Here is a 26445-nt window from a genome sequence, read left to right as displayed (position 1 = left end):
AACCCTAGGAACACTTCCATCTATAGCAGTCCCTCCAAAATAGAGTGCAGAGATGGTTTGTCAGAGGTAAACTCTCTTAGCTTTTGCTTATCTGGAAATTGTTAAATCTCTCCCTCAAATTTAAATGATAATCTTGCTGGATAAAGTAATCTTGGTTCCAGGCCCTTATGCTTCATGGCATTAAATACATCATGCCACTCCCTTCTGGCCTGTAAGGTTTCTGCTGAGAAGTCTGAAGTTAGCCTGATGGGCTTTCCTTTGTATGTGATCTTATTTCTCTCTCTGGCTGCTTTTAACAGTTTATCCTTATCCTTGATCTTTCCCATTTTAATTACTATGTGTCTTGGTGTTGTCTTCCTTGGGTCCCTTGTGTTAGGAGATCTGTGGATCTCCATGGCCTGAGAGACTATCTCCTTCCCCAGATTGGGGAAGTTTACAGCAACTACCTCCTCAGAGATGCTTTCTATCTGTTTCTCTCTCTCTTCTTCTTCTGGCATCCCTATAATGCAAATATTGTTCCGTTTGGATTGGCCACACAGTTCTCTCAATATTCTTTCACTCTTAGAGATCCTTTTTTCTCTCTGTGCCTCAGCTTCTTTGTATTCCTCTTCTCTAGTTTCTATTTCATTTATTGTCTCCTCCACCAAATCCAACCTGCTTTTAATACTCTCCATCGTGCTCTTCAATGATTGGATCTCCGACCTGAATTCATTCCTGAGTTCTTGGATGTCTTTCCATACCTCCATTAGAATGTTGATGATTTTTATTTTGAACTCCCTCTCAGGAAAAGTCACGAGGTACATATCATTTAAATCTTTCTCGGGAGTTGTATTAATAATTTTACTCTGGACAAGGTTCCTTTGGCATTTCATGTTTGTATATGGCACCCTCTAGTGTCCAGAAGATCTATTCTGGAGCTTCTCAGCCCCTGAAGCAATGTTGGGGGTCGCAGTGGAGCAGTACTGGTGCCTCGGGGGAGGAAAGAGCTATTCCCAGCCTCCCGGCTGCTGTGACTGTCTGCACTGCCTGAGCCAGTGGGCCAGTCACACAGTTATAAGTTTTTGTCCCAAAGCAGCCGGATATGGATCCCTGCTTCCCACAATCGGCTGGAATCTCAGTCTCCCCAGGAACTCTGCCTGTCTTAGCTTTCCAACCTGGTAGTCATGCGAGTCTCATGAAAGCACCATGAAATGTAGGTTTGTGCTCCCAGAGCAGATCTCCGGAGCTAGGTATTCAGCAGTCCCAAGCCTTCCACTCCCTCCCTGCTCCGTTTCTCTTTCTCCCGCCTGTGAGCAGGGGTGGGGGAAGGGCTCGGGTCCTGCATAGCCACAGCTCTGATACGTTACCCCATTCGGTGAGGTCTGCTCTTTTCTCCACGTGTGTGTAGTCTGGCGCCGTTCTCTTTCCTGTTGCTTTCTCAGGATTAGTTGCACCAATTAAGTTTTCTAATTGTGTCCAGTTTTAGGAGGAAGCCTCTGTCTCTCCTCTCACGCCACCATCTTTTTAGCCATGGCAATTAGAAAAAAACAAAGAAATACAAGGAATCCAAATTTGTAAAGAAGAAGTTAAACAGTCACTATTTGCAGATGACATGATATTGTACATGAAAAACCCTAAAGACTCCACTCCAAAACTACTAGAACTAATATCAGAATTCAGTAAAGTTGCAGGATACAAAATTAACACACAAAAATCTGTGGCTTTCCTATACACTAACAATGAACTAATAGAAAGAGAAATCAGGAAAACAATTCCATGCACAATTGCATCAGAAAGAATAAAATACCTAGGAATAAACCTAACCAAGGAAGTGAAAGACCTATACCCTGAAAATTATAAGATACTCTTAAGAGAAATTAAAGAGGACACTATCAAATGGAAATTCATCCCATGCTCTTGGATAGGAAGAATTAATATCGTCAAAATGGCCATCGTGCCTGAAGCAATATATAGATTTGATGCAATCTCTATAAAATTATCAACATCATTCTTCAACAAACTGGAACAAATAGTTCTAAAATTCATATGGAAACACCAAAGACCCTGAATATGCAAAGCAATCCTGAGAAAGAAGAATAAAGTGGGGGGATCTCACTCCCCAACTTCAAGCTCTACTATAAGGCCATAGTAATCAAGACAATATGGTACTGGCACAAGAACAGAGCCACAGACCAGTGGAACAGGTTAGAGACTCCAGACATTAACCCAAACATATATGGTCAATTAATATTTGATAAAGGAGCCATGAACATACAATGGGGAAATGACAGTCTCTTCAACAGATGGTGCTGGCAAAACTGGACAGCTACATGTAAGAGAATGCAACTGTATCACTGTCTAACCCCATAGACAAAAGTAAATTCGAAATGGATCAAAGACCTGAATATACGTCATAAAACCATAAAACTCTTAAAGAAAAACATCAGCAAAAATCTCTTGGACATTAACATGAGCAACTTCTTCATGAACATATCTTCCTGGACAAGGGAAACAAAAGCAAAAATGAACAAGTGGAACTATATCAAGCTGAAAAGCTTCTGTACAGCAAAGGACACCATCAATAGAACAAAAAGGTACCCTACAGTATGCATGAATATATTCATAAATGACAGATCCGATAAAGGGTTGACATCCAAAATATATAAAGAGCTCATGCACCTCAACAAACAAAAAGCCAATAATCTAATTAAAAAATGGGCAGAGGAGCTGAACAGACAGTTCTCCAAAGAAGAAATTCAGATGGCCAGTAGACACATGAAAAGATGCTCCACATCGCTAGTCATTAGAGAAATGCAAATTAAAACCACAATGAGATATCACTTCACACCAGTAAGGATCACCACCATCCAAAAGACAAACAACAACAAATGCTGGTGAGGTTGTGGAGAAAGGGGACCCCTCCTACACTGCTGGTGAGAATGTAAATTAGTTCAACCATTGTGGAAAGCAGTATGGAGGTTCCTCAAAAAGCTCAAAATAGAAATACCATTTAACCCAGGAATTCCCCTTCTAGGAATTTACCCTAAGAATGCAGTAGCCCAGTTTGAAAAAGACAGATGCACCCCTATGTTTATAGCAGCACTATTTACAATAGCCAAGAAATGGAAGCAACCTAAGTGTCCATCAGTAGATGAATGCATAAAGAAGATGTGGTACATATACACAATGGAATATTATTCAGCTATAAGAAGAAAACAAATCCTACCATTTGCAACAACATGGATGGAGCTAGAGGGTATTATGCTCAGTGAAATAAGCCAGGCGGAGAAAGACAAGTACCAAAATGATTTCACTCATATGTGGAGTATAAGAACAAAGAAAAACTGAAGGAACAAAACAGCAGCAGAATCACAGAACCCAAGAATGATCTAACAGTTACCAAAGGGAAAGGGACTGGGAAGGATGGGTGGGAAGGGAGGGATAAAGGCAGGGAAAAAGAAAGGGGACCTTATGATTAGCATGTATAATGTGTGTTGGGGGGGCACGGGGAAGGCTGTACAACACAGAGAAGAGAAGTAGTGACTCTACCGCATCTTACTACGCTGATGGACAGTGACTGTAATGGGGTTTGTGAGGGGGACTTGGTGAAGGGGGGAGCCTAGTAAAGATAATATTCTTCATGTAATTGTAGATTAATGATAAAAAAAAATGACCACCACATTTGTAAGGAGTGTTGCCCTCCACATTTATATCATTTTAAATACATGAAACTTGTGAAACAAGATATGCACAATGTGAGAGGTAAATTTAGTTGAACTCCAGACAGTGTGCCTAGGATGTTACAGTGAATATCAGATTTAATCAATACAACAGCCCTTTGAGGTGCATTATCTCTTCCATTTTATAGTTGAGGAAACTGACAATTAATCTAATTGGATAACTTACCCAAGGTCACATAGCTGATAAGAGTAGGAAACTGAATCCAGTTTGGATAACTACAAAGTGACTGCTTATAGCGAATCTTCCTCCACATTAAGTGACATCTAACAGTAAAGTTTGTTGATGGCACGTATCAAATGATTGCTTCAAATAATAAAATGCACTAAAAATTCAAATAAGTGATAGTACTGAGTCCCTTATGTCTGATAGGGACCCAATAATATTTGTTGAACAGCTGACCAAATAGAAGGACTAAATGTATTCACAGCAATGGATTTAAGTTTGTAAAACCACACATGGGATGACAGAGGTATTCCCAAGTCTGTAGGTCATCTTAAACAAAAGGAAAGAGATCCAGGAATTTCCATGAGAATATAAATTGGAAATGGAGGGAACGGTTTTATATTTTAAATGAGGTAGTCTAGATAGTCTGATATTCTTCACTTAATTTCTACTTTTCATACATTGTGTATATATATAGTGAGACAGAGTCTATATGTATGGCCTATAGGATAGTGTGTCTGTGTGTGTGTATATATATATAGCATAGTCTTAATTATTATGTATATACGTTACATATATATATATATAAATTATATGTCTCAATATATAGACTCTCTCTATATTTACATAGTCTGAACTATTCCTCAAAACTCATGGCTTGGGGTCTATTGTGCCATCAAACAAATGTGGAATACTCAGAGTAACTAAGTAATTTGCCCAAGGTCAAACAGCAAGTAAGTAGTTGATCCAAAATTCAAAGCAGGAAAAATCCAAAACCAACATTCTTTCTGCTGCATGACAGTACCAAATCTCAAAAATAATGTATGAATTTTCAACCACTATATAGGGTAGCAAACCAGTGTCCACAGTGAACCATTCAGTAAGGAAAGAGAACTCCTAAAGAGAAAGTGATGCTGTGAAGTCATTCCAGGAAGCTATCACCTGAGTTCTAAAACTTTCTCACAATCTTGATAGTTCAACTGGTGCTGTCATACAACAAAATCTAAAGTACTTCATATTTTAACCTGACAAATGTTAATTAAATCTATTAGAAGTTCACCAAAATCATGTTTTTCTTGTAACTCACTGCCTTCCAAATAAGAAATAATGTTAACTATTGTGAACTATTTGGATAGATACCCCTGAATAAACTACCAGAGTTCATACCTACAACTTCTTGGCAAGACTAAAGAGCTGCAAAAATCTTTAGACATGAATTGGTCAATTCTTCTTAATTACTAATCTTGGTTCATTGAAGTATGACTAAACACATTCATTAAACTCAATGCAACAAAAATTGAGCACTTATTACATAAAATCTGTTATCAATGCCCTGGGTGGAGGGGGGAGGAGATCAAAAAGTATGGCATAGCCCTGACCTCAAGGAACTTTGAATGTTATACTAGAGAAAAGCCATATACAAATGAAAATAGAAGATGGCAGAATTTGAAATGTGCTAAAATACCAGTACACACAATGCATTCTAGGAATCTATAAAAAGGAGATATTATTTCTTGCTGGAGGAACTATAGAAGGTTCAGTGGTTTAAACTCCACTCTTGGTACCAAAAACATGTATTAGTTGTTCATACCACCCAAGAAAATAACCTCCAAAATTGTGTGGCTTGAATACTTATCATCTCAACAGTTTCTGTCACACACCTGGCACAACTTATCTAGGTGCCTCTGCCTCAAGATCTCTCACAAGGTTGCCATCAAAGTGTCATCTGGGATGAAGTTTCTTCTGAAGGCTCTACAGGGGAAGTATCGGCTTCTAACCCAGTCACAAGTGGCTCACAGGATTCAGATCCTCTTGAGCTATGGGACTGAGAGCCTCAGGCCCTCATTGGCCATGGGCTAAAGGCCTCCCTCAGATCCTGGCCATCCACACCTTGCCCTCGAATAGCTCCCCAGATGGCAACCGGCATCCATTAGAGAGAAAAATCAGAAGAGCAAGAATGAACAAGACCTCAATAACAGCCTTCATGTAACTAATCCCAGGAGTGACGTCTCATCCCTTTTGCCTTACTATGTTGATTAGACATGAGTCACTGCGTCCGGTCCATGGACAAGGGGAGGGGACCACAAAGGTATGATCGTCAAGAGGTATGATCATCAGGACCATTGAGAATGCTGTGTGCTGGAGTTGCCAGTTAGGAAGAATTTCATTTGGTAGAAATGCAAAGAGTTGAGGAGTATAAATTTCAGGGAGAAAATGAGCATAAACGCTGAGGTGAGAACACACAGGGCTATGCTTGAGAAAAGCAGGGAATTATTCCAGCTTGGTGGAAAGCTCAATACATGATGAATATTGGAAAGCAAGTCCTTGAAGTAGGGCAGGGTTAAATAATGCCATGCTAATGAGTTAGCACTTTATTATTTTTAATTTGTGGTGTTTTTATTATTTTCTTCACGTAACAGGGAGAGGATCAGATGCGCCTTGAAAAAATTAGCCTGGAAGTGGTGTGAAAGTTGGACTTCAAGTAGGAGACATTGTAGGAAGTAGAATCCCTTAAAGAAGCTATCCTAAAAGACAAAGACAGAGTGACTGTTAGGACTCAAACTCAAACAGCAGCAGGCAGAGGGAAAAGGAGCGCTTCTATTGACAAGCATACCATGCTTTACTGCATATTTGCTATAAATTCATTTCCTATTAAGAAAAAAGTTTCAACTTCAAAATCTCAAAATGCCTACTATTATATTGATTTTCAAAGGTTTTTTCCTTTCCTATTATTCTTTCTCCTAAGTCTTTCATGCTCTGCTTCAGGGCAACTGTTACCTATTGAATGTCATGCTAGCAAAAACATTTGATCTGAACCTTGCCCATTTGCCCCCACTGCTCAAAGAAGGAAACATATGACCTCTTTGATCACACTTTTTTCTAAAATGAAAACATCCTCCAATATGTGATTCTTATAAAAGGTGAGTGTTAAAATTTGGGGATAAACCACATTTAAGCCCAAGGACTCAGTTAAAGTTAATGAAAACATATTGGGATGAGAGAAGCTGTTGCAAAGCTTGCTGGATATTTAGTTCTTTTGCAAACATCAGAAAACCTGTCCAGCCTCAATATAGACAAAGGCTACAATGAGTGCTCAATTAGTAGCAGTTTCTCAGCATTTTGTTCAATTATCTAATAAAGAAAATGAGAACCTCAGTACATGAATTTGCCCCATTATGGAAGCAACCTTCAGCTTTATTAGTCAAATCATCAGTGTGATGCTTGTAAAAATGAGACAAAAGGCAGCTCTTCAATGATAAATATTGCAATACAGCTACTGTTCACATCTCCACACACACACACACACATTGTGAGCCATTTGCTGAAGTATAAATAAGAGACAACCAAGTGACAATTCAGATACAAAAAAAATAGACAAAGTCCAAAACAGAATGGATTATCCAGTTACCACTCTGACATTATTGCCGCTTTTAAGGAACAGCTGACTTCAGTCATTAGTTTCCATCATCTGCTCTGTTTTCTTTTGCAGACTTTTGTGATGGAACTTTTCACAGAAGATGCTGGGTAAAAATCAGAAATAGATAAAAGTCTAGGAAGCAATCCTTCAAATTATCTACTGCTCTCCCTTTAATTTCAAGAAAGGATGCAGTTCCTAGGAGCCCATCCTCTCACAGATCACTTGGAGGCAGAGATGTGGGAATATCGGGCATCAACAAGGTCACTGCCATATCCCCTGCCTTCTTCTGGAGTGCTGCAGGCTGAGAGCAAAAGGATGGAGACCCAGAAACAGTTTAAAAGTTAAGCTGTGAGGACTGAAGTCAGGGTCAGGGCTTCTGGAAAGCAGACACACAGCACCAGAAGTAGCCCCGTTAGCACTGCGCACATATGGTCTTCCTTGTATTGCTGTCCTTACCTTTGGATGCATTTTTTTTTTTTTTACTCTTGAACACAAAGAACATGTTGTACACATTCCAACAGCTTCCTGCAGCCAGATGTGTCTGACTTGAACAGATATATTTTACAGAATCCCTATCACCTCTGCAGACCCCTGGCTTCTACGTTTGATACCCTTCTTGCCCTAAGTCTCCTAATTAACACTCAAAAGACCCCTCATACTCCAGACATCACAAGAAAAATAATGGATATTAGACATCCACTTTTGGCAGCCTATTGCAAATAGCATGCTACTTTCTCCAAGATCTTTGAGATCTACTGTATACCTGGCCTCAGCAATCCTTAGGCCAACATTTTTAGATAGCTGTCTTCTTTACTTCAAATGCCCCCTGAACACTTTCTAAGTAGCACAGCTCTATGGAACTCAACAAATATCACAAAATGATATTCTGTATCTCACAACTCTTCAAGTTGCTATCCAGTGATAGTGAAATGTCATCCTGCTAAAATACCATTTTATTGTCAACTGCTCAAATAGTGCTATTTAAGCAATTGTACCCACAAATTATCTGATAATCTAGTATCTTACCTTCACTAACACCAGGAAGGCTGCAAACACCTGGAAGGATTTTCAAGATACAGAATAGTTTCTTTAGATTTCAGAATAAATCCGTACCCTGGCACAATAGACGTCTATGATCCCAGCTTTGAGAAAGACACATGTTACTTCAGCTATTTTCAAGTGAAAAACAGTACCCCATAAACTCCCCACTTCTCATCCTGCAAAGAGGATGCCAGATACCTTACTTTATTATCTAGTCTATGAATTTGGTCATATTAAGAAAGGAATTAAAATACAGACCCAGAAATCAGAGTCTGTGGGACAGCCCTATTACTTAGTTCTCTGATTCAGCATTACGATGACTTTTCCAGAAAGCACATGTCACATTGTAAGCCACACTTCTTCACAGTTAGCTTATAATTCTCTTTTGAAATGTTGTCAGGTAATACTATTCTTGGGCAAAGTAAATTAAATAATAAAAATCGTTGCTCACACATGATTTTCCTCAAGGGCCATCATTTTAACAAGAATTTTTTCAAAATTAGCTAATCTGCAGTTTGATTAAAACATTGTGACTCTGGCTCTGCTGTCCTCACTCCAAAAGAAAGAAAGTAAAGACAGAGCCCCATTAGAGAAAAAGCTTAAAAGGCTAAAAAAAAAACAGACAAAATTATCAAATATTCTAAAGTAACATAAAGGCACCAACATACATTTGGCCCTCACTACATACCAACCTAAGATTGTGATTTAACTAATTGTCCTGACATTACTAATATAGACAACTATTCCAAAAATTTCTGTAGAGAGTGAACACTTAATGAAACTTTCTTGAACATTTCCCCTATTAGAAGAGTATTTGCTAGAGATGGATGATTTTTAATCAAATAACAATAGATAGTTGGGAGCTGAATATACAGTTAGCATTCAGCTGGTCACAGAAGTTCTTAGAAGAAATATTCTATGGGCATTAATGAAGTTCAATTGCTTTTTCATTATAATTTAACATTTTAAGTTTGTTTTGCATGAAATAATATCTACATTTGTATACTAATACATGCTGTGAATATCATTCATGAAGACCAGCACAGAAGGCCACTTTTACACTGTTGCATATAAGAGTGGCCATTTTTACCTTCTTTTTCTCTCCTTCTGAAATAACACATTACTTATTTCTAAAAGCACTGGCTACTGTATACTAAGGCCCTATTAAGTTTCAGGATCTTTAGCCATATCATCTCTTATCTTCACAAGGTGGTATTATGTCCCTGATTTTGCAGATGGGGAAGTTGAGGCTCAGAGAATTAGCAGGGAACAGTGTTGCTACTCAGTCCCAGCGTTGTCTGGTCACCCAGCTCATGCTCCTCCTACTGTTCCACTTTGCCTACATGAAAATGTTTTAAAACTCAACCAGGGCTTTAAAGAAAGGGAAGCAGAATAGTGCAAAAGATTACATTTCCTTATGTTTGTCTACAGAGAACTTCTGAATTAGACAGTTTTTTTTGCCAACTTAAGCCCAAATGAATTCCGTGCAACAAACAGGTGAGAATATGAATATATACATAAATAGACACACTTATGCACATATCCCTAGAAATAAATATTCAAAAGTAATAACTGAATACATAGCAGTGTGATAGCACCAGCATTAAAACAAAAAAGCAGATGTAGGTGTCACAATGTGAAACTGATAACTGACATGGACACAAAAATCAAAGCACATGCAGACACATATGCATCTTGAGCAAACACTAACTTTAACAGAAATGCAAAATCATAGGACATGTGAATTTTATTGTATTAGTAATGAATGCAATGTGAACTGCAGATACTGTATAAACTTTGTTGAGCCAATTAAAAAAAATCACGTATTTTCCAGGTATGTGGGAAAGATATGGAGGGAGGGGTGTAATTTTCAAGAGTTCTTTAAATGATGGGAGGGAAGAGAGACAGATAGAAAGCACATTCTGAATGAAGACTCCAGAGTTAAGAGTGTGTTGAACAGACAAAGTGGGTGGTGAGGAAGTCTGCCTGTTAAGAAGTGGAGGAGGCATTTATTATAAGCAAAGGATATGTCAAAATTACCCTTTTTAAATAGATGAATTAATGTTTAAACCCATAAAGGATCCAATTGACTGAAAATTATTGAGTCCCTTATGGAAAGCCAACAGTGATTACAACTGAGAGAGCTGTCATTCTATAGCTTGGAACATATATGCCATATGTGTTTATCTTTTTCACTAGCCTACTTACATGCGATAATACTACAGCAGCTTTCAAGATGAACATTTGACAAGCCAGCTCACCGCCGACTGACACCTCCATTTCAGCTGGCCTGACATATATAAAAAGAAACTGAATGTTTATCCGTGTGCTTTCCGGATTTGACATATGTGCTATATAAGAGTCACAGAAGGAAACTTCAGAAAAGAAATTAAGGAATGTACTTGTCAGTTTATTAATCAAAGTTTACCTGCTTCATATTACACAGAGACAAATTAAGCTGGCTACTACGGTACTTCGAAAACATCTGCTAACAGAGTCAGAAGCAATGATAAACAAACGAGTTCCCTTTGTGGTTGATTTTCATCCAGCTGCATTTAATTATAATAGGGCTATCAAAGAAAGTTCCCCATTAACTGTTAATTCAGAGTGACTTCAGAAGAAGGAACTCCCAGAGCCTCCAGTGATATCCCTCCAACTCCAACAACTTCCTAATCTCTGCCAGTGCTTGTGAAGAGACACATTAAAGAAGCTTCTTATCGGTTCTAGCTGTTACTGACGGCCAAGGTGGTAGGCGGTGGTTTTTCCCAAGACAACTTTTGTAATACTGTGACCAATTAAACTTTAAAAATGACAGAATTTATGACGTCAACATTTCATTCCAGCTTTAGAATAATTAGAACCACCTCAACACAGGAAGAACAAATCTCATTTTAGTGCACATTTTAAGTAAAATGCAACCTCAGTCACATTACATGTCAATGTAGTCACCAAGGCGAAAAATAAAAGTGACACTGATTTTTCAAATTCAAGTTGAATTGGTTTTCAAATAAACAAATATCCAATGCATCTCAGAAGGACATTATTTCTACCCAACTCGATAATGAATCCCCATCTAACCTTGCTTATGGATCAGCATTAGTTCTTACAAATTCCCAGGATTATAATATATTCTCCCTTTGAAGGTTCCTAGCTTGAGACTGGAGAATGGAAATGTGATGGTGGCAATTCTCTTTCTCATGTTTTCTTGAGTAGACAGATGAGTGATTCCTTACCCAAACTTAGCTTCTGCCTGGCCAGGAAGCAAACAAAATCAAGAGCTGATGCACACACAATGCACAGCCATATGGGTGTCTTTGCTAATTCCACCTGAAAGCATGCTACACCTCATTTGTTTAAGGAATGATCTTGTGAGGTGCAAGTTAGAAGTGAAAATACATAACCTGGGAAAGTATCCACATTCATTTGGTACTGACTCTTTAGCAAAGCAACAAGCCACAAGTAGAGAAGGTTTACAAAGAAAATAATGATTCAGAGAAACCCAGATTGGGAGTGCTAGGCATTTGCCTGAGTTGGATCTGGCCAACCCCCAAGGACCCATGTCACAATGTATTTTCCTAACATCTGCAAAAACTTAACTTGATCATGGAAGGTGCATGATATTGGGAGAGAATGGAGGCAATTTCTGACTGTTGAATATGTGGATATTATTGGAAGGTATTATTTTTTGTGTTTGTCTCTTTGTTTTTCAAGGAAAGTTAATTTTTCAAAGTGAAGTTAATTTTGTAACTTCTGAGTTTTCCTCTGTTATTTCGAATCCTCAAGAAGCCAGTACTGTTTATAAGAATTCCTTAACTTATCAGAATGGAAAATGGAAGTTAGAGAAGACACCATCGCTTTTAAGTGTGCTTGGTGGAAACTTACTTCCAGTCTTCCATCGGAGTGAGCATATGACATTAATTTCACCCTTGGCACAAAGATCAAATGATGTTGCCAATGTCATTGTTCTGTTTATAACAGTATTTGTGATGACATGAACATTGCCTTCCTCCAATTGGCTTGAGAACAAGCATTATTCTTTTGTGCTTGGTTCGTGGAGCTGGGGTATGTCCTATTTCAAAAAGAATGTGCAGGAAGGAGCATGGCTTTTGGTGGTAGTCAATCAAAATGAAGGATTTTCCAAATGTTGTTTTAGAGGAAGTGAATTCATGCCCACAGTCATTTCTCTACTCTAAAATTCTCCAGGCTGAAAGCCTGAGCAAATGCAGGCATGGGACCATCTTCTCATATCCGACTTTGCGTATTCTTTTAGATACCCAGGTAAGTTTTGCAATGAATAAACATTTGGGGGCATGGAACACCTGTGGTAGAAATCTTATTACCTCCTAGTATAAAGAGCCTTCAGAGTGAGCTAGTATATCAGTTCAGTTTCTCTTATTACCCAATTCAATGTCTTACTTTTAAAGAATATTTGGTAGTAGAACTCACAGTCTCCTCTGTAGTGTAGATCTACCCCAGGTGTTGACTGTTCTTACAGCTTTACGTGAACCCCAGAGAATGCAAATATACTCATAAAGTATGTTTCCATTTTATAACATCAATAAAGTCCCTAAGATTTTACCATTATATAAATATACAACTAAATGGAAAAGTTCACAAAATTTTCAGGAAATTCTAGCAGACAAAATGAAGCCTGAAGTACATGAGCAGATCAGGATAGTGAGGGGGCCAACTTGTCTCCCTGACCTTTCTGTGCCTCGGGTTCTGTACCTTTAGCTCAGGTATCACACTTGCTTAATTTCATTGGTGCTTTCTTAACATTAACTGTGAAAAGTGATTGGAAAGTACATTTTACTCTCTGCAGATAAGGGAATGTCTGCTGTAAAAGATAGAATCTGAATAAAGGAACAAATGGAAGAAAATGGTCCATGAAAGATATCTCCTACTTGTATTATGTGGGTCTGTAAAAGTTTACAGTTACAGGTGCTGAAGGGAAACAGGCACTGCAGCCCAGTATCCCCTAGACTCAACACTCAATTCAACCATGGTAGCTCCAGCTTTATCTACTTTTGACAGGAATTTGGGAAAAAGTGCTTACTGCTAAAAAAAATGAAGTCCATTCATCTAGTTCAATACTTCCACTTTACAAAGAAAAAATAAAAGGAAACTCAAAGACATAGTGACTTGCCTGTGTTCAACATCTACCAGCAAGAACTAGATAGAACATGAAAAAGACTAGTATGTCTTTTGCCTGCAAGTTCAATGCTTCCTGTTTTGTGGTAACACAAAAAAATAATAATAATAATGTAATTTCTCATTACATTTAACCCCACAGCTAAATTTTACCTCTATCTCTCATTGTATCTTTCTCTAACTGTTGGACACTGTCAAATGTTCTGCTCCTCTTATAAATTATTTTCTTGATTTTACAGCATTCCGCAAGGATTTCTAGTCTGTCCACCCCTGGACCTCAGAAAATCATAAGGTTGCAAGTTGCTCTCGGAGAATTGGGAACAATTTATTTAACTTACTTGGCATGCTGCTTATCACATCAATATGTAAGTGTGATTACTTAATAAATACCATTTACTGATGTTGACTTCATTTTGCAACTTCCTTTGCAGCTTAAAAATCAGGTTCAAAATTATTCTAAGTTGTGAATTTATTTTCACAGTAATGTTCACCCAACAAATACTTCCTAAATACTTCCTGTGTATAAATAACTGCTAACCCTCCTGATTTTAACATGGAGTATGGGAAACACAGACAAGATTATACGTAAGTGTAAATATCAATGTGTTACTGGAGTCCAAGGGAAAAAAGATAACTTCCAACCAGAGAATATAGGAAGAGGCAGAGAAGCATATTTTGTAAAGGTTATGGCTCTTTAGCTGTCCCAGAAGAATGAGTAGAATTTCAGAGCCAGAAATAGAAAGAGGGTTTTCTAGGTGATATCAAAGATGGGTCAGCAGTCTAAATTAACATCTTAAGCAATTGGACTCAGTGTAAAATGCGGCTGCTACAATATTCCAGGACCTAAAAACATTTCAATACTCCACCTCGCATCTTCTCTTAGAAACCTCTGCCAGACCTGGTGTTTCCATTTCTCATCCTGTTACCCTCTAATTGGACTTTGTATTTCTCCCCTTTGGATGGATATCTCCTCTGCACTGCCTTCCAAGGTTTCAAGTTTAGTTCCACACATAGACGTGATCTGTTAGAACTCCTTGACTCTGGGTTTCTCTGCCTGCAGTTGGACTCAGTCCCCATTCCTGCCAATCCAGGTCCCTTAAGCCCCTCTACCTAGCATCTTGTTCTTCAGACATTGTGGGAGTGAGAATGACAAGAAATAGACAAATGTATTCAGAAATGGTCTCAGGGAGAAAATTCTTTTTTTTCCATTAATCACTCCATCTAACTATACTCTATCATCTTTCACTTCTCTGTTGTTTAAAAACAAATCCCACAGACTTTTGAGTCCTTTCAGTATTTAAAATCTAGCCTAGATCAACATATAGATTTCATATCCAAATCAAAGTACTTTTTCCCTCCTACCTGAACCTTGGCTTTTGACCTGGCTGCTGCAATGGAGACGCACAGGCCAGTTTTTGCTTTATTTACTCCCGGTTTTTGGTTGGTTTGAGGGTTTTGCGCACTTGCACTGCCTCTCTGCTTTCCTGTTATTCTGGGCTTCTCTTGTGTCTCAACATTGTTGGGCTGTCAGAGGGGGCAAGGATGAGGTAAAAGTATGAGGGGCAATTGTCCAAATGCTGATCCTCGCACTTGTTATGGGTTCTTCAGAGTCCGCACCTCCCACAGGTTTCATGAGATGGATGATGCACTCGAAGGCCGACCTCTTTTCTCTTTCATTTCCTGCTTCTACCTGTCTGTCCCCCAGTTTCTTATGAGTGCAGTTCCCACGGCACAGGGGGCCCTCTGAGGCCAACATGTGATACGTGGACTCACATATCCCCGTCATGTAAAACACTGGTGCAGGCTGCCCTGCTTGCTGCTATCTCTCCTGGCTCTGTGCTGCAGATGATCCAGCTTTTTCTCACTCAGAATTCTACGTCTGCAGAACTTTAAGAAAACTCCACGAGATACATGTGAAGCTGTCTTAAGAACTTTTACCTTCCTCTGCTCTGATGTTTGTGCCAACATGGGCCTCATGAGCTTCCAGAGCTCTGCAAGCTTTCAACAGGAGAGAAAGATGTCATTCTCCCTTTTTTGATAGATACTCCAATGTATATGAGCAATTTTCTGGTGGCCCTTCTCAGGAGGCTTGGAAGGAAATGGAGAAGATAAATATAAAAAAGAAAACTCTGCTCTTGCCTACAGCTTACCACTCATTCAGTGCCTTCCAATATCTAGTTGTCTCCTTACACTGGGTGGATTTGTGGAGTGGGGTCCGGGAGCAGCGAGCATGTCATTTTTTGGAATACAGGGCCATTTGTTGCCTGTTTCTCTCAGCTTTGGTCCATCACTGAAAATTCTGAAGCAGTAGGAGAAGTTCCATTCAACACTATTTATAATAATATTTATGCCAAAAGGGTTGGAGGGAGTTGCCAGTTTCTATGGAGATGGAATTTTTATGCAAGATGCTGTGGGACAGAAACAGTTTTTTGAACAAGGCAATGCTAATATTTGTTTTATAAAATTTAGTTTGCCATGCTTTACTTAAATATGTAGATTCTTAAAGTTAAAAAATCATTGTTAAATGGTTTTTGAAAGTTATTTTGCTTTCTCTGAATGCAGTAGTCATTTTTGCTGCTCACCAAATACGTCATCTCTTTCTTGGCAGATGGTAGGATTGCATTTCTCTGCCACCTTGAAATTGATACAGCTGTACAACTTTGAAATATAAAATGTGAATGGCAGCCAACATCATACTTAATGGTGAGAAACTGAAATCTTATCCACTAAGATTAGGTATACAGCAAGGATGTCCCCTCTCACCACTACTTTTCAACATTGTACTAGAAGTTCTAGCTAATGTACTAGACAAGAAAATGAAATAAAAGGTATTCAGATCTGAAGGAAGATAGAAAACTGTCTTTGTTCATTGATGATGTGATCATCCATGCAGAAAATCCAAAGAAATCAACAACAAAATTCCTAGAATAATAAGTGATTGTAGTGAGGTTGCAGAATATAAGGTTAATATACAAAACTTAAATATGCCCCATATGACCGAACACACAGAATTTGAAATTAAAACAAAAACCACATACATTAGCACTCAAAAAAACCCTGAAATACTTAGAATAAAACATGTACAAAATAAAATCTAACAAAATATGTACAAGGTCTATATGAGAAAGGCTACAAAATTCTAGAGAACAAGTCAAAGAACTGGAAGGATATTCCATACTCATGGAAAGGAAGTCTCAATATTGTCAAGATGTCAATTCTTCCCAACCTGATCTATAGACTCAGTGCAAACTCAATAAAAATCCTAGCAAGTTATTTTATATATATCAATAAATAAATTCTAAAGTAATTAAGACAATGTGGCATTGGTGAAAGAATAGACAAACAGATCAATGGATCAGAATAAGAGCCCAGAATAGACCTGAATAAATATAGTCTGATATTTGAAGACTAAATAAATTTGATCTTTGTCAAAAAACAAAGGTAACAGAATGGAGCAAAGAGAGTCTTTTCAACAAATGCTACTGGAACAACTGAACATCCATATGCAAAACAATGAATCTAGACACAGAGCTTACACCCTTCACAAAAATCAACTCAAAATGCATCACAGACCTAAATGTAAAATGCAAAACTAAAAATCTCCTATAAATAATATAGGTGAAAACCTAGATGACCTTGGGTATGGTGATGACTTTAGAAAAAAAAAAACCAAAGGTACAATCCATGAAAGAAAGTATTAACAAGCTAGAAGCTAGAATTAAAATTTTAAACTGATGCTCTGTGTAAAACAACATCAAAAGAATGAGAAGAAAAGCTACAAACTGGGAGAAATTACTTACAACAAAAGACACAACTGATAAAGAGCTGTTATCCAAAATACACAAAGAACTGTTAAAACTCCACAAAGAGAAAACAACCCAATTATAAAATTGGCCGAAAACCATAACAGATACCTCACCCAAGAGGATATAGAGATGGCAAAGAAGTATATGAAAAGTTTATGTGGCAAATAAAAGATACCACATCATGCATTATCAGGGAAAGGCAAACTAAAACAATGGGATGCCAGTACACATCTATTAGAATGGCTAATAGATGGAATACGGACAACACTAAAAGCTGGCAAGGATGTGGAGCAATAGGATCTCTCTTTCATTGTTGGTAGGAATGCAAAGTTTGTATTCTGGAAGACAGTTTGGCAGTGTCTTACAAGAATTTCATACTCTTATGTTACAGTCTAGCAATCACTGTCCTTGGTACTTACCTAAAGGAATAGAAAATGTATGTCCACACAAAAACCTGCACATGGATGTTCTTAGAAGCTTCATTATTCATAATTGCCAAAGCTTGGAAGCAACTAAGACGTTCTTCAGTAGATGAATAGATAAACTGTGGTACATTCAGAAGATGGAGTATTACTCGGTGCCAAAGAGAAATGAGCTGTCAAAACATAAAAAGACCTGGACGAACCTTAGGTACATATCAGTAAGTGAAAGAAGTCAATCTGAAAGGGCAACATAATGTATACTTCCTACTGTATGACATTCTGGGAAAGGCAAAGCTAAAAAGTGAAAAGATCAGTGGTTGCTAGCAGTTAGAAAATGGATGAATAAGGTGAAACAGAGATTTTTATGGCAGTATCTGTATGATACTATAATGATGGATACATGTAATTGTACATTAACCAAACTTAGTATAACATTTAGAGTAAACTGAAGGCAGAAGATTTGAACAGACACTTCTCCAAAGAAGAAATTCAGATGGCCAACAGGGACATGAAAAGATGCTCCACATTGCTAATCATCAGAGAAATTCAAATTTAAACCACAATGAAATATCACCTCATACCAGTTAGAATGTCCAACATCCAAAAGACAAACAACAACAAATGCTGGCAAAGACGTTGAGAAGATGGAAGCCTCCTATACTGCTAATCGTAATGCAAATTAGTTCAACCACTGTGGAAAGCAGTATGGAGGTTCCTCAAAAAACTAAAAATTGAAATACCATTTGACCCAGGAATTCCACTCCTAGGAATTTACCCTAAGAATGCAGGATCCCAGATTTAAAAAGACATATGCAGCCTTATGTTTATCACAGCACTACTTACAATAGCCAAAAAATGGAAGCAACCTAAGTGTTCATCAGTAAATGAATGGATAAAGAAGATGTGGTACATATACACAATGGAATATTATTCAGCCACAAGAAGAAAACAAATCCTACCATTTGCAACAATATGGATGGAGCTAGAGGGTATTATGTTCAGTGAAATGAGCCAGGTGGAGAAAGACAAGTACTAAATAATTTCACTCATCTGTGGAGTATAAGAACAAAGCAAAAACTGAAGGAACAAAACAGCAGCAGACTCACAGAACTCAAGAACTGACTAACAGTTACCAAAGGGAAAGGGACTGGGGAGGGTGGGGGAGAAGAGAGGGATAAGGGGAATAAGGGACATTATGATTAGCACACATAAAGTAGGGTGGGGCATGGGGAAGGCTGTATAGCACAGAGAAGACAAGTAGTGACTCTATAGCATCTTACTACGCTGATGGACAGTGACTGTAATGGGGTATGTGACGGAGACTTGATAATTGGGGGAATCTAGTAACCACAATGTTGCTCATATGATTGTATATTAATGATACCATAATAAATAAAATAAAATAAAAATAAAAAAGAGTACACTGTAATACAAATTGTGGACGCTAGGTGGTTATGATGTGTCAGTGTAGGTTGATCAACTGTAACAAATGCACCACTCTTGTAGGGGTATTAACGATGAGGGAGGCTCTGCATGCATAGGGCAGTGTCTATATGGTAAAGCTCTGTGCCTTCCCTTCAGTTTTGCTGTGAACCTAAAACTGCTCTAGAAAAATCATCTTAAAAAATTTTCTAAAAAAACATAAGAATGGAAGTGACATATGAAGGTTTTAAAAGTCAGTGTATGATGTATAATGCACTCTATGTTTTTCTGACACAATAACCATAGTATTCCAGAGACCGTCTGCTATCTTATCCTGGTAATATAGACTGAATGTTTGTGTTCCTCCAAAACTCGTATGTTGAAACTTAATCCCCAGTGTCATGGTATGGGGAGTGGAGGCCTCAGGGTGGTGATTAGGTTATGAAGGTGGAGCCCTTATTAATGGGATTAGTGCTGTTGTAAAACAGACCCTGATTGCTCCCTGCCACATTGGGACACATCAAGAAGAGAGCCATCTGTATAGTAGGAGGCAGGCTCTCACCAGTCACTGAATCTGTTAGGGTCTTGATCCTGGACTTCCATGCTCCAGAACCGTGAGAAATAAATGTTAGTTCCTTATAAGCTACCCAATCCCTGGTATTTTGTTATTGAAGACTGAACAGACTAGGACTAAAGTGAGGAGCACAGAAATCAGAGCATCCACCCACACTGTAATTCATAGTCCACACCAATAAGAAACCTTGTTGTTTTGGGCCTTGGAAATTTGGTGTCCGTCTGTTACTATAGCATCACTACCTCTCCCTCCTGACGTAACGAGTATATACACATTTTATACTGCAGAGTCAAGTAAAATACTATGACTCAATTTTCCAAATTTCTTAAACTTTTCTATCCTTTTTCCAATCTTGTGCTACACAGAGAATAGATCTCCCCATTTATATTCTCTTAACTGTTTCAAATCTGAAACTGTTTCAAACTGAAACAAATTAGTCTCAGTTTTCATTTCTATGTCTCATACACTTGATGTCTTGATTGTGTTTACCATTCTATCTTAAGGTAAATTAATGTCATATAAAAAGTTTGGTTTTCCCTAAGAGTGGTGATCTTTAAAAGACTAGTTATGGTAGAGAGGTAGGGCAGATACTGGATTCTAAATTCACAGATCACACATGGTATGAACAGAGCAGAAGCCTAATAGAGAAATAGTGCTGGAAAGTATACAGTTCACCTACTTTTTTGAGAAAGATTGAAAAGAGAACAAAGGAGTCTGAAAAAAAATGTGCACTAAAGGAAGTTAATATTCAGGGAGTAACTTCGGTTAAACTAGAAGCAGCTTCATCTCTTGTGAGTCTGAGATGGGGAAAAAGTGCGATAAAAGGTGTCCTTACTTACACAGATGTTTACTGAGCAAGGCAATTGCATAGGGACTCTTGAGGATTAAACTATGTCTAAGTCAGACCTTCTTTAATAGGAGGCAACATCTTCTTGAAAGGAATATAGTAAAGAGAATAACCATATAATAAATACTTCAAGAGAAGTGCCCTTGCCTCCTAGAATTCAGTTTGAGTACGGGAAATAGATAAAAAAAAGTAAAGGCAGGTTTATATGACTAAAATGAAGCACTTTATCAAGAGAATAACATGAGAGCCATTGTATCTTAGTACTCCAACCAGGAGTACCCATTTTTAAGCTCTGAATTTCAAAGCAACACACATTTCTTGAAAAGCTACTATATGTATGTAACTTGTGCTAGCCTTTGCTTCAAAATGTTTATCATCACCTGAAATACCACATATTCCTCTACTCATGAATTTAGAGAAACTTATTGCTCAAAAAATCTTAAGCCAAGCCTTCAATACTGTATAGTAAATGAATCCTTCATGCCACTCTATATTCAAACATTCTTTCCCAATAATAAAATACTAGTAAGTTTCTATACACTAACCAAAGGAATTGTAGGCCCCCCAAATAAATTAGTGGATAAACTCTATCTTTATACCTCAACTGCTGCTGTCCTCTACTTTTCCTCACCTGGGAAAATCCTCCTATTATTTTATTCCTTTGCCACTCATCTTTTCCCCTAACATGCTTCAAAACCATGTTCCAAACCTGTCTACTGGGATGTCTTGGTTAGTTAACTCCAATCCAATTCTGATCAGTGTTTAATTTTGGACTGCATCATTACTATAGAATTAGCCAATTTCATTGTTAAAATAAGACATTTTTTAGATGAAGAAACTGAAGTCTAGAGATGTGTTGGGGATTGCCTAAGACCATTTAGGGGAAAGACAGGGCTAAAATCCATTCTTCATTTTATCCATGCAATCTATGCCATGTTTCGGTACTCATGACTGACTGTAAGCTTGATATTTTTCTTAATTTATAGAGGGTTTTTCTTCTCAAATAGAATATAGTAATTTATATGTATTTTTAAAAATAATAACTATTAATTATTAAGAAATTCATATTAACACATTCGTTCTTCAAACAATCCAACAAAATCAGTCTTATAATTATTATCATTATTATTATTTTATGGGTGAAAATTTTGAAACAGAGAGGGCTGAAATGACTTTTCCAAGATGAACACAGTAGTTAACCTTGGATTCAAGTCCAGGTAGTCAAGGGGTATTTATACCCTTATAGAAAGGTATTTTGTACCCAAATAAAGCAGAATATATATATATACCCTAATTGGTGTAGACTCAAGTAAGTCAGCTTAAACTATTACACATTTATGCCAATGATACTGATATTTTCCTAGAATATTTTCATAAGCTTCTGGAATCAACATGAGAGTATCTGGTATACTCTTTTGGATATTCTCAACTACAGCAAACTCTTTTCCTATGGAGACAATTTCTATTTTGGAAACAGTCAAAAATCAGTCATAGCAGGGCTAACAAGTGTGATGGCTAATTAAGTTTTATAAAAGAACATGGAATTGTGAGGCAATGAGATGAGGTTGTGGCAACTTGCTACAACATGGAACCAGAACATGCAATCAAATCATGGAGAGGAGCAGGTCCAGCTAAGGTATTAAAAAGGACCAGTTCCTTAGAATTTGGTTTGAATCCCTGTAGGAAATTAAGCGTGAAACTAACTATACCTCTGGAGTTTTGCTTGTGAGAGTGAATAGATTCCATCTTCTGTCACTTGCAAAATGTTTTGACTAATGTGCATCTTGAGATGACTATATAAAAAGATACCAATCACTAGCTGTCTAAGTTTCTATGATCATGGATCATTATTCTAGTCACCCCTAGTGACTACAGACTCATTTGAAAACACAGTAGGGATTTAGTTTATAATAACTATCATAAATTACTACCATAAAAATATTATTAGTTTATTATAACTAAAGTTTAGTTTATTGACACTACTATTTAGCCTATTATTACTATTATAAAATTCTTCTAGAAAGTTTTTAGAGGCATTCTATTTTCACTTAAATGCCTTCAAACATCTGACTTACATGAGTTTAATCTCAAAGTCACATCCATGTATTCTATGAGGGTGAGACTGAAGGGTGGGGCAAGCAGAATTTTATTCATACAGTCATTTTTGTGAATCACACACTCTAATAATAATTAAGTTTGTGCACAGGGATGCAAGAGTAATGACTTTTTGAAAATATCTTTACATTTACAAGTGATAACTATGACTAAAATACTCAAATATTACAACTGTTGATTTTGAAAGTCAGTTTATTTGGATAATCTGAGACATGGTTAAAATGGATATGATCTGAAATTGCTCCTGATTGAGGCTGATCCTTTCTATCTTGCAAGACACAATTATGTACAACCATTTTAAAGTGATGCACATCCAAATTAAGCAGGGTGAATAAAACAATACATAATAAATTAGAATTAATTTATATTATGTGAAATAAAGTCTAAAATGTCAAAACTGCAAATATCTCTCCAAGAAGGCTAGATATATCATCCAATTGCTGCATAAAATATACCAAATTTACCTAAATATACTATTCTTATTCAAACAGGACACTCCAACTTTTGTAGATTTCTTCACCACCACCTCTATTGGTGAAAATTGCACTGCCCTGTGATATTTAAGCTACATTAAATTTGATATGCACACATCCACTTGAGTTACATTAACATTTATTTTCTGAATTTGGTTTCTGGTTTCAAAAGAATGTATTGAAGACAAGTAATTTTCAAATGAGAAATACAATTTGAACAAGTAACAGTTATATATTATGAATGATTTAAAACTATCTTAATAGAATCTGATATTCTTAGGAATCAAGAACCTATATATATATATATATAGGTTCAATCCAAATTTCTAATGATGGGCCTCGAGTGGTCTCAGCCAAGCAGTAGAACCAAGTAGACCATCCTCGTTTGCCACAGCTTGGGTCAGGGGTGCTCATACGACCCAGTCTAATGCATTCATGGGCGCAGGCCTCTAGATCACAGTGACCCACTGGCTGGGGACAGGTGACTTATACTGATCCAGTCATTATAAACTTGAAATTTGTGTTCAGGGTTTGGAAAAGAGAGACATTCCTCTTCTTAGACTTGAACAAGAAAATTAGAATTATATCTCCCCAATTACCCATATCCAGACAAGTTTATCTAATGCAACACTGATCTGGATTTTTCTAGGACCTATATAGAAACAAGAGAAGTGGGATTTGCTACTTGAAAAGTGAATTTAAAAAACATAGATAACCAAACCAAATAATTAAATCTTAGTAAAATTAAGTCTCAACATTTTTTGGTGATGTGTACACAGAGATTTAATCAAGGCATCAGAAAGAACCTTACTAATCAACATGTAACAATTATAAAACTAAAAATTTCTTTCTGGTACTGAATATTTGCATAAATAATTTGTTGTGTTTGTAAACAATCTTATATACACACTTCAAGACAACAAAACCATACTTAACTATAACCATAGATGAACGTTTGGCATTGTCAATATTCACAAGTTTTGTGGAAATCACTGACAAGTGTTGAAAATAGCACATAAATTCCAGTTTTATTTATTAAGTGGAATTTCTGGATGTCATAGGTTGGGACAAAGTTTTCAAAGATAAACATTTCTTGGGTTGGCAAAGAGAACACTAAAAAAAATAAAAGCCATTGAGGTACCTGTTAAATATTTTGTTTGGTAACAAGATTATTGGAAGATATGTAGTTTTAGATGCACTGCTTTCAATATCCTAGTTTTTCCCTCATTTTGTTTGAAATACATCAAACAGAGCAATATTTTAGGTCTCCTTCATTTTTCAAGATTATTCAGTCACATTTCTTATCCCTTCCCCTGTCACAAAACACAAAACTCTTCAGCTTTCCCCCCAAGCCCCTCATTTCTAGAATAATCTGTTCTCTTGACAGACACAAACTAGTTGAGAGTTTGTGTTAATAGGCACCTGACATCATTTTCCTAAGTTTCTTTTGATGCTACCTTTTAATTAACAGGATGGAGACTGAATAAGCTTGTTGGATGTTTCAACAAAATAAAAAGGAATATATTATAAACCCACAAAAGTACATTGATTGTGTCTACAAAGAAATATAATTAAAAAGTATAAATCGAGGACTGCTATTTTACACTTGACTTCAGTTATTTTGAACACTTGTTGTCTAGAAGTGCTCATTGTTAAGGATATGATTTTATGTGTTTAGAGTAAATCTGCTGTAAGCAATTTTATAGTTTAATGAAAATAATTATAGTTTGAGTAAGTAGTATGAAGTGTATCTGATGCTACTTTCCCAAAATAAGCTATGATATAAATTACCATGATTTATTACAGTTATTCTTTTGGTTATGTTTGGAGTGGATTCTAGCAAGTAAAGATCATCCTAAATTGCAAAAAAAAAAAAATATTTCAAGCTGTTTTTCCTCAGATCTCATCTTTAATTTCTCTATAAAATTGATAACAATTTCCACTGTGGTACAGTATGTGCTTCTGTGAAGATGGCATTATTGTGCTGTCAATTTGACAACTTACTTTAATTTACACCATTTGGTGAAAGAATACATTTTCAAATCTTTTTTTAATATATCATATGCCATGGTTCCCTCTTGCTCCTCATTTTTTAGCTGATCAAACAGTATTACTATGATCTAATGCAAAGCCATGCATATCCCTACTTAAAACTATTTACAGTGGCTTCAACTGTGGTCTCCTTTTTAGGTATGTTTTTAACTTCTTACCCAATGTCAGAGTAATAGAAAGTTTTTCTTTTCTTTTTTAAATTGAAAGTGTTTCAGGCCTACTTAAAATTTACATACCCATGAATCTACTCAAGTGCTCCTTTGAGGGATAAAAAGGGTTCTGATGGCATATAGTTATTCCATGAGCTACTAGATGATGGGAAGCAAAGCTCAAATAACTACACTTGAAAAAAGAATCTGATTAGAAAAATCATGGCTCAGTTCCATATTTCCAAGCTCTTCACTTCACTGATCCTATCAATTCATCCTTCCAACAGACACACACAACCAACCAAGTGTCTGATCCTGAGCTAGATGCTGGTGAAAATGATCAGGCCTGGATAGAAGATGAACAATTAGGCTGATAATGATGCTAGAACATAATGAAGGCTACAACAGAGCAAGGCACGAGATTTTATCAGAGCACAAGGAAGGACATCAGATGCACTACAGGAAGTTTAAATCCCAATGCCACAAACTAAGTCTGTGCTTAAATAGATTCAAAACATCCAAAGGAGCAAGCATTAAATTATAAAAAAAAAAATTCAGATAACAAAACTTGCAATATCTCTCCTCATTATCACTTGGAGACTATCACTTGCCCTTTGAATTTCATTTTTTGAGCAAAGTCAGTCTCTATTGTCTTAAAATTATAGAAACATTATGAGTCTTTTAGATACCTCTTTTAGGGGTTCCGTGAAACCAGTTTCAACATGGAAGCTTCCCCCACACATGACACCAAGCAGTTCTTGTATGCCAGCAGCGTATCTGAGAATTCAACTCAATTCTGACACTATCTGTGACCAGTTCAACTAGGCCTAGGTTCTTTGTCTTCTTGAAGGAAAGAATTCTGTGAAGATACAGCCTTAAGACAGTTTTAAGAGGGAGGAGTGTTTTAAGCAAAGTGAAAGTACATTCTCAAGAAGGGTGGACAGCAGGCTGTCTGGAAACCAGATGCAGCCCAGTTTTTACAGTGAGGGTTGATTTTTAAAATTGTGGAAAGTCCCTGTCTTGCCAATGGGTTTCAGCCCCGGGCAAGTTTGCTATGGATTCAGTGTGACCAAAGCAACTGACAGCAAAACGT

General features: G+C 37.1%; 1 long non-coding RNA gene across 2 annotated transcripts in view; it reads right to left on the bottom strand.

Annotated features, from left to right (window-relative positions):
* LOC118972837 (uncharacterized) overlaps positions 1 to 26184 on the bottom strand; it is a 71339-nt gene extending 45155 nt beyond the window's left edge. For both annotated transcript variants that reach the window (XR_005061945.2, XR_012133559.1), the window contains exon 1: positions 26042 to 26184. This is a non-coding gene — a long non-coding RNA (uncharacterized lncRNA). The remainder of the gene's footprint in view (positions 1 to 26041) is intronic.
* Positions 26185 to 26445: the final 261 nt, after the last annotated feature.

This window comes from Manis javanica, chromosome 7, assembly GCF_040802235.1.
Source record: "Manis javanica isolate MJ-LG chromosome 7, MJ_LKY, whole genome shotgun sequence".
NCBI classification, from domain to species: domain Eukaryota; kingdom Metazoa; phylum Chordata; class Mammalia; order Pholidota; family Manidae; genus Manis; species Manis javanica.
Note: the sequence above shows the minus strand (reverse complement) of the source record. Positions and strands in the feature narration are given on the sequence as shown.